This window comes from Pundamilia nyererei, unplaced genomic scaffold (genome assembly GCF_000239375.1).
Source record: "Pundamilia nyererei isolate P.nyererei 1_Seehausen unplaced genomic scaffold, PunNye1.0 scaffold00037, whole genome shotgun sequence".
NCBI classification, from domain to species: Eukaryota; Metazoa; Chordata; class Actinopteri; order Cichliformes; family Cichlidae; genus Pundamilia; species Pundamilia nyererei.
This window is the reverse complement of record NW_005187438.1, coordinates 296862-310670: the sequence shown is the minus strand read 5'-3', so window position 1 is coordinate 310670 and position 13809 is coordinate 296862. Positions and strand designations below refer to the sequence as shown.

The following is a 13809-nucleotide window of genomic DNA, read 5'->3' as shown; positions in this document are numbered from 1 at the left end:
GTTGGGGAGAGCTTTGCTAATCCGGCGGTTTGCACCCATGAAATGTCAGTGAGCTGATGATGTACAGTGTGAGCTCGAGGGAGACAAAAGAGCAGAAGACAAAGGAAATTCCTGAAAGGGTTGATAGTTTGTTTTGGCATATTTGGTTTTTTAAAATACTACAGACAAAAAAACTCAGGTGAGGTCAAAACAAAAGCAACACCTCGACCCACAAGAGCCAACATGATGCTTCAACTAACAAACTGACACACAAACTTAGTGTTCATGTGTCTAAAGGATCCTAAGTCACTGCTAACCAGATCTCTTAGGAACTGAAGTGTTCTTCTACACTAACAAAATGACATTTAAAAACAAAAAACAAAACAAAAAAATATTAAATCAATGCTGTCAGCTCAATGTTTTTGTCAGATTTCAACCAGATTTGCCCAGATTGAGGTTGGGAAAAATTAGACCGCAATCAGAAACTGATCTATTTTTAATTTTTCTTTTTACTTTGAAGTTGAGAACAAATAAAACCACAAACATTACTGTCAGGAGGACTGGACACGGGTTCATGTATCTAAAAGTCTAAAAATGAGAAAATTAAAGCACTCACCCAGTACAAGTCGTAATGAAAATTAAGCTAATTAATGTCATATTGAACACAACGGTGTCCAATAAATTGTTGCATTTGGCCGTCATAATCTTTATGAGAACAGCTGATCATGACTTGTGATTTTCTCACATGTCACTGCTTCCAAGAGGCCAGAATTTAAACAATCTGAAAATATCCTCCACACCATTACACCACCATCACCAGCAGCAGCCTGAACTGTTGAAACAAGGCAGGATGGATTCATGCTTCCATGTTACTTAAGCCACATTCTGAGCCTACCATCATGTTACCACCGTGTTGCAGCAGAGACTCAACAGACCAGACAGCGTGTCTTTAATCCTCTGCTGTCCCGTGTGGGTGAGCCTGTTTGAATTATAGACTCAGTTTGCTGTTCTTAGCTGACAGGAGTGCCATCCAGTGTGGTTTTCTGCTGCTGTAGCTTCAAGCTTTGGTTTGTTGTGCATTCATTGATGTTCTTCTGGATACATTGGATGTAATAAATGGTTGTTTGAGCTACTGTTGCCTTCCTATCCGCTCAAAGCAGTCTGGCCATTCTCTGCTGACCTCTGACATCAACACATTTTCACCCAGAGAAACAACACTCACTGGATATTTTCTCTTTTGTGGGTTAAACCTTAGTTGTGTGAGAAAATCCCAGCAGATCAACAGTTGCTGAAATACTCACACCAGTACTTCTCAACCACATCTGCATGCTAAATTGCTGCCAATCACATATTTGCATCAATGAGGAGTTGCCAGTGAATGTAACTCGTCAGTTTTGTCAGAACAATCTGGAAAACCCTGAAAACGTATTTCTGCAGCAGCTTCCTAACAATAAATTTGCTTCTGATCCACCATCATGAACAAACAACTCAAACCAACATCAAAGAGCTGAAGCACCTGCGTTCTCCCCCGGCAAACATCTATGAAATGGCAGTGTTGCCTCCAGGGTCACTGCAATAGGTTACTACTGATTAGTGTGAAAATTGGTGTGGAAATCTGTGCTGTGGCCCTGCTACCATTGTTAAAAAACAATCAATTCAACCTGTGAAAAACCAGTTTCATCCAGTTAACCCACTTATTCATCCACAACTGCATCCAGATTTGCTTTTAATAAACACACAGACAGACGCTGATGTAGCTCACTGCTGGAACTCATCGCTCACCTCCACCCCACTTTGCTTTTTTCACCTGTGTCGCCTTCAGTGTCAAACAAACTGACCAGCATAGCTGCAGAGTGCCAACATCACCGCTTTAATGTATTCCGTGACATGACAGACAAATGGGGATAAAGTGTTGGTTTTACTGCAGCTAATCATCACTAATGTATTCCAATTTTTTTAATCTTTCCATCAACATTCATGTTTTCAGCTGCAGGCTCTTTGCAACAACATAAATGTTATAGTGCGAATAAACATGCCAAATCAAACGTGCTCTCCTCTGCTGTGTGTCAGGACTGCAGGCATTGTGCTGAGGCAGCGTTTGCATAAAGCTGCTGTGTCGATTTTCTCTCCCACACATCACGAGTCTGGATGGGTCAACACTTCTCCTCCAGAGTACATTTAACTGAAGGTGAAGTGGTCAAGCAGGAGCTGCTGGGGTTAAGGCTCAAGCAGCTGTGTGTGCGCGCGTATGTGCGTGTGTTTTAATCCAAAACTCATCAATTTCGTTAAACTGCAGCCCATTTTTCATACACATTTCATGTTAACTGCACAGGCGAGAAGGGCAAAGAACAGGCTGTCCTTGAGACGTTACATTTTACAGTACATATGTGAATGTGGGCTCAAGAGTAGAGTACAGAATGAGGACCAGTTTTTGATTTTAGTGGGCATGGAGGCCCACTGTGCATAATGGGCACAGTGCAGAGGTTCAAGTGTTAAGGGGGACACACCTGAAAAGTTGTGATGTTCTGTACAGTACTGTGTGGTATAATTTCATTCATCTTCTTTTGGCTATTCTTTTTAGTGGTCACCACATCTGCCTCCATCTCACCTGTTCTAACAACTGTCTGCATGTCCTCCTTCACTACATCCATAAACCTTTTCTGTGGTCTTTCACTTTTACTCCTGCCAGGAACCTCTATTTTCAACATCCTTTGTTCAATGCATCCACTATCTCTCTTGTGCACTTGTCCAAACTCTTTCCTCTCTAACCTGCTTAACCTGAGCTGATGTGCTTCTTGTTTATCCTGTCCATTCCACTCAATGGAAATCACAATAAAAATCTTATCATCTTCAGTTTGGCCTCCTGTCTTGTCCATGCTACAGTCTCCGAATCTTAGATAAGTCCTGCAAGTAAGTCCTGGTATTATCTTGTAAATGTTCCCTTTCATTCTCTCCTTCTTTCATCTCCACCCACTCCACCCTGCCGGCACTCTGTTCTTTGCCTCTCTTCTCCACTGTTTCTTGTATGCAAATTTTATCCACTTTACTCTATTTGCTTCTTATACCCGTCTCCCTCTCATTCATACACATGTATTCTTTCAAGCTTCTACTGACACTCAATCCTTTTCTTTCTACAACATACCTCCACCTCTCCAGGCTCTCTTCCACCTGCTCCCCACCCTTACTACAGATCAATATTATCTGTAAACATCATAGTCCACGGAGACTCCCAGCCAGCCTCATCTAGCAGTCTGTCCACCACCACTGCAAACAAAAAAGTGCTCAGATCTGTGATGTAATCCCACCCCCACCTTGAGCCCATCTGTCACTCCTATCACAAACATCACAACTGTCTCGCTGTCCTCATGCACGTCCTGCACCACCCTCGCTTACCTCTCTGCCTCTCCTGGCTTCGTTATGGTGTACCACAGTTCCTCTCTTGGTAGTTTATCATATGCTTTCTCTAAAGCCACAATAACACCATGAAACTCCTTCTGACCTCTCTACACTTCTCCATCAACACCCTCAAAGGAAACATTGCATCAGTAGTGCTGCTTGCTGATCATCACCTCTCCCCTTAACTTGGCTTCAACAACTCTTTCCCATAGCTTCATGGCATGGCTCATCAGCTTTATTGCTCTGCAGTAGCTACAGCTCTGCATCTTACTCTTGTATTTGGAATCAGTACTTGTGGGATTTTAGGTTTTGGAGTACTGGTGAACAGAAAAGATATAAACTGTGGCTTTTAAAATGTCACGGGCACATTTTATTATTGGTCACTAGTAGCACCGAAAAGAACATTTTTTTTCCTTGTTACACTAAATGATATAAATCATAAACATTCATGCAAAAGAAGAATTAAAAATCTGCAGCTAAGCCTATTGAACAGACCAAACACAATGACACACACACTGTCACAAGCTAGCTGCTGGGTTACTGTGCTGCTTTAAACAGTAAAGACAGATACAGTAAAAGAAAGTAGAGAGGCTGTGTGCTTGACTCAGAAAGGGTAAGGTGAACCAAAGATAATGAGTTACTGAAGACAGAAGAATTTCTATCCCAGAATTGGGAAGAACGACTCCAAGCTGAGTTTGTTTCTAAGCTTCTCGCTGTGATCAAAGTGCAAACTACTGCTTCCCTAATGCTTCTTTACAACAGCAGCTTAACCAAACCTGAGTCCACATTAGTAATCGTACCGTTTTTCTCTGCGTATTTAAGCATATATTACGTGCACACATTAGCTGACACTGTTGTATCTGCGCGTTTCTTTCTGTGCATCACATATAATGTGATAGTGTTGCACTGTGTATATGTGTGTCAGCAGAGCAGATGGAGCGTCTGAAAGAGGCCTGTGCAGCCGACCACTGCAGGATACATTATGGCAATTTCCAGCTTGAGAAGCCAGAGAGAGTCAGAGCTGGCAGAACTGCTGGATGGATTCCCTGCACCAGCACAGGTCTGCCTGTGCAGCACTGTCCGTCACATCAACTCCCGCAATGCTGGGAGGTTACCTGGTGAGAACTGACTTCATCCAGTACCTCTCTCCAGGTACAAAAACAAAGTCTGAACTTAAAATCAGCTATAAAAGCCAGTGAGAATTTAGACAAAACTAATGTCAGCTGCATTTCAGTTTCAACTGTAGTTTAATTATAAAGCATAACAACAATTCATCCCAGGATGATTTACAGTGACTTACAGAGTCCATTATATTACAGATGGATAATTCAACCTTATAAACTTAAAACTGAAAACTTTTTTAAATGTATCGCTTTCTCCAATAAATATAAGACCAGAAAGCACACTTCTACTGAAGCCACAGACTGGTTATGAAGACTTGAGTTGACAATCTTTGCAGTCAACAACATGAAACTGGATGCTTTCCCTGGTTTATTAACTTTTCTGACTACAACAACACAATATGTACATCACGTTTTAATGTATGAGACTATAAACTTGCACACTGACCTTGTAAAAGCCTCAAAAATCTTTTTAGTGAAATAAAAGATCGATTGAGCAGAGGACACAACTGCTGCCGGCCATTAAAAAGAAGCCCAGTTTAAGTCGCTTTCAGGATTGGCTTCATGTTTCAGCCCATGAAGCTTCATCCATCCTTCAAACTGCCTATGACTACAGCATGATGCATCCCTTCAACTTTCACAGAGGTCACAGTAAGTCCAAAAAACTCCCTCTGGAAAACTAATCAATGTTCCTCTCTGCTCTTTGATGAGAGGCATCTCTATCCTGAGAAAACATGCAATTTTTAAAGCAGAAAAAGGTCATCGCTGCGACTACAGCAGCCGGAGGCTCGATCTACATCTGCAGATTCAAATAAAGATCCAGGAGCTTGGAGATAAAGGCAAGCGCAGCAGCTCTGGCTAAACTTCAAAACAGCACTGACAGTTTTAATTAAGCTAATCTGCTTACAGAAATTATGTAAATGAGGATCACACAAATTATCAACTGTGGGACAATGGCACTGTTATTATTTTATGTTGTTTCCTGGAAGAAGAAGAAAAGTTTGAATAATATTTCAAAAACAAAGAAAAACTTTCAGAGGTTAATGCAGTCTCCAGATGACTCATAGCTCATAATGTGCTTTTTTCCTCTCATGGCAGAAATAATTTTGTACCATCAGGTCTTCAAATGGAGCACATCTCGCTGCAGAATGAAACACTTCAATTCACTTATTAAATAACAGAGTTCACAGGCGAGGTGATGGCATTTAAGGACAGGCCGTGAGGCTGTGAGAAGACATTTGAGAGAACCAAAAAAAAAACAGAAACCATAATCACAGGTGTATGAAGAAGAGCTTTTCTCTGTCTCTCTGTGTTTTTGCCCTGATTTGTGGGTTTTAAGCCTGACAGGAAGTGGTAAATAAGACTCTCTGGTACCTGAGATAATGCACCTCGACCCCGATCCCTCAGTATGAGCTCATTCGCACATCAGGAAGCAGCACAGCAGGAATCTGTGTGCATGTTGGTGTAGGTGTTCATGTGTGTGTGCGTCCATTTGCAGCATTTTCACAGCACAAGCTCTAAAAACTCCAAGCTTGAGTGTCTTTTAGAAGCTCGGCAGGAAAACATTCAGGGAAAAAAAAAGAAGAAGAAAAAAAGAACCAGTCGATTAGAGAGTCATCACACGTATCGCCTCCTCTTCAACCTGCACCTTGGCTCGCACATCCATCGACGGCAGCGCTGCCAGCTAACGCTTTCAAGAGTCTGTCAGTCAGTTTGAAGCGCGTTTGGAAACCGTGGCACGTTGTTAGGAGACACGGGTTGTCATATCGTGGATGTTTTGTCAAAGACTCGCTCCGAGGGCGTCGGGGAAACGACCGGCGGTGGGAGAACTGATGAGGTGACAGCGGCATATTTTTAGAGCTGCCCTCAAACCTTTACATGTCACCTTGTCACCATTAACACCTCTATATCGTCGCTGGCGCTTTGACACGTTAATTATGGGCGAACCCAAACAAACGTCGTCTACTCCCACACGCACAAGAAAACCAGAAGAAGGCCTGAGGATTAATTCTGCGTATTTCAGTGTAATTTAATGCTTTGTGACAACTTAATTATTTCACAGAACGTAAACAAATATTTTCTTTTTGTTTTACTCAGCAGTAATTGCTGCAATAAACAAGGTTTACCTTATCACTATGAAGGAAATGGAAATTTTCATTTGGTAGAATAATGACACCAGCAGAGTTTAGACAGGTTTCTTATGATTCTGATTAGAGAAAGACACTAAATTGAAATCTATGGGAGAAATATGTGGCAAAAAAAAAAAAATAGTGGTAAAAGTATTTTGCAGACATGTGACCACTAACCAAATGAAATTACCTTTGGTCATGTGAGAAGAGAATAAAGGCCCAGAGATTAATCCTCAACCAGCAGTTAGCCACCGGTTGTGAGGGGAAAAATTCGCCTGACTGGTTCTGAGTGTTTGCTAAAACTGAGCCACACCAGACCAGTCCGTGATCCTGTGGCAACCAAAACTCACAAGAGAAACATTTATATTCCCAAACTGGTTTTCAAAAGCCTCCCTGTGATTGCGTTGGTTGCTAGCATATTGTTGCAAATGTAGTTGTAGCTTGAATGGAAGTGACTCAGCTGGTAGTTAATGAGTTGTTACAGACAAACATGACAAACTACAGGTAACCATAGTTCACCAATTAATGCTTACAGGTACAAGCTTCTTAAAGCCGGTAAGTACGGCAATGTTATGCTCTCCATAACCTTTAATTCATGAACTATAGTTTGACTTTAATGCTTGTTCTCATTAAATGCAGCACTTCCTTCTAAATACTACACAATTTCTGTAGGACAGCAAGTTTTATGGTCAGGTCAAATATAGTCTGTATTTGCAATGTCTGAAATGTCAAATTCACTCTCATACACATCAGCTATCATTTCTAAAAGGGGCAGGATTGTCATGTTGTTCCTTCTGTCTTTTATTCTAAAAGAGAATGAAAGATAAACAAAAGACTAAATATAGTAAAGAGCAGAGCATAAAATTAGTGATTTCAAGTATGTAACTTATGTCTGACATGACCTAATGCGGAGAAAATAAAAGGCAAACCAGAGTCTAACTAGTGTCTTTAGGGTCTCTCGACGGGCAGTACAAACTCACCCAGACAGAAGCGGATTCCAACTTATTCCGATCAGTCGTGGTGCTCAAATCACAAATGAATCAGGGCCAAAAGGATCGCTGTTAGGAGAAAAGGACAAAAGACAAACTGTCAGTACTGGCCCCGATTGAAGAGCTGCCTCTATGGAGGCCTGAATAAGTTGAGGGGTTAAAGCCTCAAAAGAGGAGTGAACTGATGATCCACTTCTTTCATATTTTGCTAAAGAATCTCAGGTCAGGCACACCTACAGTTTGAGGGGATCGGCCTCTGATCGCTGAAGAACTGCCAAAAATAACTTATGTCTATTTATGGCTTAATAACATCACTGGTTCCAACCCTGGTGTCCCCTCCCCCCCTGACATGCTCAGATGTCCAGATCACCAAATCTAGACCACAAACTCCTCAATCTGGGCTGAACCCAGCCACACTAAACACAAACTTTATTGTTTTGGTCTCTAACTAAAGCTCAACACCACTGCTGAGTGTTTGAATATGGATTTGCTATCCAATCACTCTTGATCAAGATCTAGAGACATTTAAACTTTTTTTTTGAAAAAGGGAGCAATCCACAATGTTAAAAAAAAGTTTAATCATGGATGGGTACAGCTTAGCATTAATTATTATTAAAATAAAAACAAAATCATGTTTCAAACTCAACTTCAAACACAAATCTCATCTTTCCAGTAAAATAAGAAAAATATATTAGATCATAGGTGTCGGATAAGAAAATGTGAAACTCATCTTTACATTCATTATTAGCACTCAGGCATGCCATTATCTGCTGTGTAATGTCCCCGACTCTTTACTAAGAGGCACTCCACAGATCCTGTGTTATCCAACAGCAAGTTCAACCTTCATGCATTAATTTCCTCTCTATAGTAAGCTGTATTTAAATGGTGGATTATTTTCCTTTTCAGAGTAACGCCCGTCCCATTAGCTGCGATCGTGTCAAACCGCCATTAAAGCAAATGCATAATAGCCAGTTTCCATTCAATGAAATCAAGGTTTAACATGCCAATGAAACACAGGAACATTGTTGTGAATTACATGAAAAGCCTCGAGGAGGATTGAGTGGCCTGAGATGGCGAAGTCGTAGGATGATGGAGTATGTGCTGTTGCCAAGCAATTGGTCCAAAGACAGATGTCAGAAATGAACTGCGTCCTTTACCAATGACAGCTCAGTAATCCATATTGTAAACAGGCATTAAAGTATATCTGATGGTTTGGGAAAATGTGGAAAACATCCCAGTTTTTGTCTTTTCATGCTTTTACTTTCAACACAACATTTATACACGTTTCATTAAAAAAAAATAATAATAAATTCCTGCCAATCTTACTTCTGAAAAAGCTGTCAGGTTGGGGTTACACGTGTGAACAAGTTGGAATATTTTCTGACACAGGATGAAAAAGAAGCGTGTCCCACTTTGACACTTGCTCGAGGGTTTTTCTGTCTGGCATTGGCAACAACAACAGGTTGTTTTCCCTCCAAGTCCTTGCGGAAACGTGTAATGCGATTTCCAGTTCGGCTCACTTTCCTCTCTCGCTCTCCCCTCAGTAAAATTCAGCATGTGTCGAGTGGGATGGAGGGAAATAACAACAGGAAACTGTGCTCTGAATCCAGCTGTAAAGTGCTGAGAGGACGATGGTAAATATCACCTTTAATTCCAGTGTTTTAAGGTACTGCAAAAAAAAAAAAATAAAATAAAATAAAAAGAAGGACTGCAAAATCCTATCTACTGATATGAGCGAACCATGAGTACTGATATGTAAAAGACCCCCCGCTCTTCCATTGGCCATTTTGTTTCTAATTATGATCGCTTAGTCTTTTTTTTTTTTTTTAAATCTCTTTCTAGTCAGTCTTCAAGTGAGGTCTTTTTGTATCTCATTATTTTTGTTTTGCATCTTTGTGGTTGTTCTACATCTCTTCAGGGCTGGATTGCATCTTTATAGTCAGTGATTCATGATTTTTTTTGTAACATGTTCTTGTTTTTTCATCTTTTTATTGTTTCCTTAAGTTCCTTTTATTTTTCCATCTTTTTGAGAAAGTTTTGAGGAAGTCTCTTGGAATGGTTTGATTCCTTTTGCAAGTTTGCTTTATATAGTTTACACCTTATGAAAGGGGTTAGTTACCACAATAAGGCAAAGCTTTTACTTTGAAGGCTAACAGGCTGGAGTGAATCTGAAAAGTGCAAACCAGAAACCAGAAACTGGAAACAGTGGGTAGCTTGTGAGTGTTTGCAGACAAATCAGTGTGTACCATGCAAACTATTGACAACCAAGCCTAAGCGAAACTGTCTAAATCAACTGCGCCAAGGCCAGCAACCACTTGAAAAATGGTTGGAAATGGGAATGCACATTTTTTCCTCGCCCCCCAGAGGTTGCCAGGGGGTCACTGCCTAGATGACTAAGGCATTAGTTTGGTGTGCTCTAGTCTCCCATACTTTCAGCCAGAAAGTGAATAAACTCAGATTATAAAATGCAAAGTTAGACACTGTGAGCAACAATGTCACTTTTGGTAGCACACATAACATAACTGTCTTATCAAAGCTCTTAAACTGACAGCCCAACAACTCTTATCTTATCTTAAGACTCCAACCTCAAATGATGTGCACTGGCATCACCTACCTCAAGAGAAAATCTTATCAAAGAAGAACCAAAGGCCTTCGTTCCACATTCTGAACCTTAATCACGACTCAAAATTGTTCTTCATAGCAAGTAGGCTCCAGATATGTCAGGGTAAACCTGTCTTTTTGTTTCTGTGTGCCTGAAGATATTTTTCAATAAGCACCAGTCTCAGAAAGCTCTGTTTTCACCCCCAATAACATTGACTTTCAGGCAAGATGACGTAACTCTATATTATAATCCTAAATCCTTTGAGTATAAACCAATTAAGACTATTTAATCCTTCTGTTTCAAGTGAAAATTGAAATCTTAAAAACAAGGAAAAGAAGAAACACCAGAACAGAGAGCAGAAATCTTTAAGTAGCAGCTGTGGTGTCTCTGGAAGGACAAAGGAAAGCTGTCTGTGTTGTAAAACTGCAAATGAAACAAAACTCCTCAAACACATTCTACATTAGGGAAAGTAAAGGCTATTGTTTTGAAGGACTATGTGGCCAGTTTATAGATAAAAATGGGAAAAGCAAGTTAAACAGTATTTCATAAATTCGCCGCCTGCTGTGCCACCTGCGAACACAGTTTAGACTTTGAGGAATGGCCGGGATGTTGCCACTCTCCCTCCCCGTTCATCTCTTTTAGTGAGACAGACTGTGTTGAGGCTGAGGACATCTTTGGCACTCAGCCTAGGATAGAAATATTCCACAGAGGCCGATGTCAGCGTGGACACCTTCAGCTGGTGAAAACGCAAAGCGAGTCAATACCCTGATTGGCAGGTAGCTCCTGAGTCACAGGTCAGGACAACTACTAATAAATCCATCAGGACGCAGTGCAAACCGATACCGTAACCTCTTAATCTCTTTAACGAGCCTTATCAACAAATAAATGGAAAGATACTGTGTCACCTTTAATCAATGTTAACATTCAGTTCTGTTAGGAAAAGGTGACATTATGGCCTTTTAGACTCATTTTTATTAATAAAAATTCAATTTTACACATTTGTACTGTTTAATTCACCAAAACTTGTTTTGATTTCTCTAATTTCATCTTCTTTGCAGCCCCGATTTCCCTTTGTCCTCTAACAGCTTTGTTGGGGGCTGTTTAGTTAGTTTAGATTTTATGGCCATTCAGAATAAGAGAAAATGATCAGTGCATATATCTCTACAAAGTACTGTTACTGGAAGTAATGGCTCCAACCTAAGACATCTGATTGTAAATATATCATTGTACTAAGAGAAAGGACCCAAATATAAGACACCGGCAGACGACATAACAAAAGATGAGAATCCATCTGAGGTACGAGAAACAAAAAGGGTGCAAACACCCTGTTGATGCCAGATGTCAAAGGGAAGTGACCAGACTGGGTCAAGCTAACAGGACTGCAACAGTAACTTAAATAACCATTAATTTGAACAAAGGTATGCAGAAGAGCATCTCTGAATGCACAACATGTCAAACCTTGAAACACAGTTTTAGCACAATGTGGTCCTCTTTTGCTATTACACTAGAGGACCACAGTCTGTTTCCTGTTGGGTGCCTCTCCTCTTGGGAAGAACAGAGGCTACAATTCAAAACTGGACAGCAGAAGACTAGACAGATATTGCATAGTCTGATGAATCTCGATTTTTGCTGCAACACCTGGATGGTAGGGTCATTTTTAAGATAAACAACATGGAAGTATAGATCCATTCCGCCTTGTATCAACACTTCAGGCTGGTGTTGGTGGAGCAGCAGTGTGTTTTCTTGACACTTTAGGTCCCCAGGTACCAACTGAGCATCTTTCAGCTGATAGCTGCTCATAGCAGGATAACACACCATGTCACGCAGCTGGTTTCTAGAACATTACAAAGAATTCAACATACACAAATGGCCTCCATAATCACTAGACCTCAATCCAATGTAGCACCTTGGAATGGAATGGAATGAGATATTTTCATCACAGATGTGCACCTAATAAATCTGCAAATCTGTGAGAGTATCATGTCAATATGGACCAAAATCTTGGAGGAATACATACAACAGCCTGTTGAATCTATGCAATGAAGAATTAAGAAAGCAAAAAGATCAAAATTGGTACTACCAAGGTGTAACAAACAAAGTGGACAGTTACTGTGTTTACAAAGTGCACTAATTAGAGAACAAGACAGATACCAGTGCAAGGAAAGAAATAACAGCACGTGAGAACAGTTAACCAGAGGGAAGACAGAGACAGGAAGTAAAAGAGACACAGACAGAAAAGTAACTGCATATAGAGAAAGACATAGAAAAGACCGAGGGAAGCAAAGAAAAAAAATCACAATCCCTGAGACCATGACAAGATTGCAGCTGATCTCAATGAGTGGGAAGAACTGAAAGCTGTTCTTTCCACTCATCTACTTTCCAGCAGCATCAAGTGATCCTTGATGTTGCTGTGAAGCCTGCACAGAAAGTCCTGAATCGTGTTTTTGGTGCAACTGATAAGAAGAAGTATCTAAAAGAAAAACACTATCAGATACTGTCAGGGATGAACTCTGGCACCCTCGCAGTTTATTTGATAGACTAAGGCATACATTGTATCACATTTCTGTAAAAGCGAGTTGCGAAATGAATGCAAGGTTATTACCTTTACATATATGAAATATTAGAACATGTCTGGCCAAGATAACAATACTTGAGAATATGTTATGATCCCATTAAATCAGCAACCTGTGCCAACCAGAAAGGAAATATATAGTCTTGGTGTTTCCGACCTCAGACAGGGAACTGCGGCTTTGACAACTATTTGCACATCAACACACATCAAGAAAACGAAATGAAAAGAAAAAAAACGGCTCAGCCTCGAAGCCTCTCCTTTTTCTGTAGAAGTGAAAACACGGGGCTGGTTTTGAAATAAGAAGCAGTCCTCAGTATGGGGACTGTAAAACAGCTTGCCAGCGCTAAAGAGACTCCTCTCCAGAGGAACCTTGACGTGCATAATTCCCACTTTAAGGGCAGCTTTCATTAGTTTCTGTTGCAGTCAGCCTCCAGAAAATGTCCCCAGATGTTGCCAAATAAAAAGGCTTTGATATTCCTACATGCCTTATCCCTCACTGGCAAGCTCGGTGTGTTTGCTGTGTTTAAAAAGAGCATGGAGTTGATGTGTCGGACAGCTGAGTAGCAACATCAAAGCCCCGCAGCTCTCACATATACAGGTTTGGTTTATACTAACACAGAGGGAAATTTAGAACATATCACTTACGCAATTTTTATACAAGCTAGATTATGAGTCAGATCTCAAACACACTTTTGCTCATTTGGATTACCCCTCGCATCCTATCAGCACTCACTTAAGATAATGGGCCCTGGTGGGGAGGATATAGGATGCACAGTGAGTCCAGGAGCTTATGCATGTTAGTGAATGGGCAGGCGAGGCAGATAAAGGGCTTTAGAAAACAGACCAGTGGTGGCAATTTGACAGGATTAAAGCCTGACGGTGTGTTGTTGTCGTGGTGTCAGGTGTTGCTCGTTACACCCGAGCATGTCGGGGAATCGTGGTGTTAATCTGTGAGCATGTCGAGGTCATCTGAAGTCGTGGTTTAATCCTGCACTCTGGCACAAGGCATGGACGGACCCAA

At 40.9% G+C, this 13809-nt stretch overlaps 1 protein-coding gene across 1 annotated transcript in view; it reads right to left on the bottom strand.

The window, feature by feature from the left end:
* The window catches only part of rnf152 (ring finger protein 152), a 54837-nt gene that overhangs the window by 8473 nt on the left and 32555 nt on the right, over nucleotides 1-13809 (bottom strand). The window contains exon 3 of the mRNA XM_005730408.1: nucleotides 7606-7683. The gene's annotated coding sequence lies outside the window, so the exon portion shown is untranslated. The remainder of the gene's footprint in view (nucleotides 1-7605; nucleotides 7684-13809) is intronic.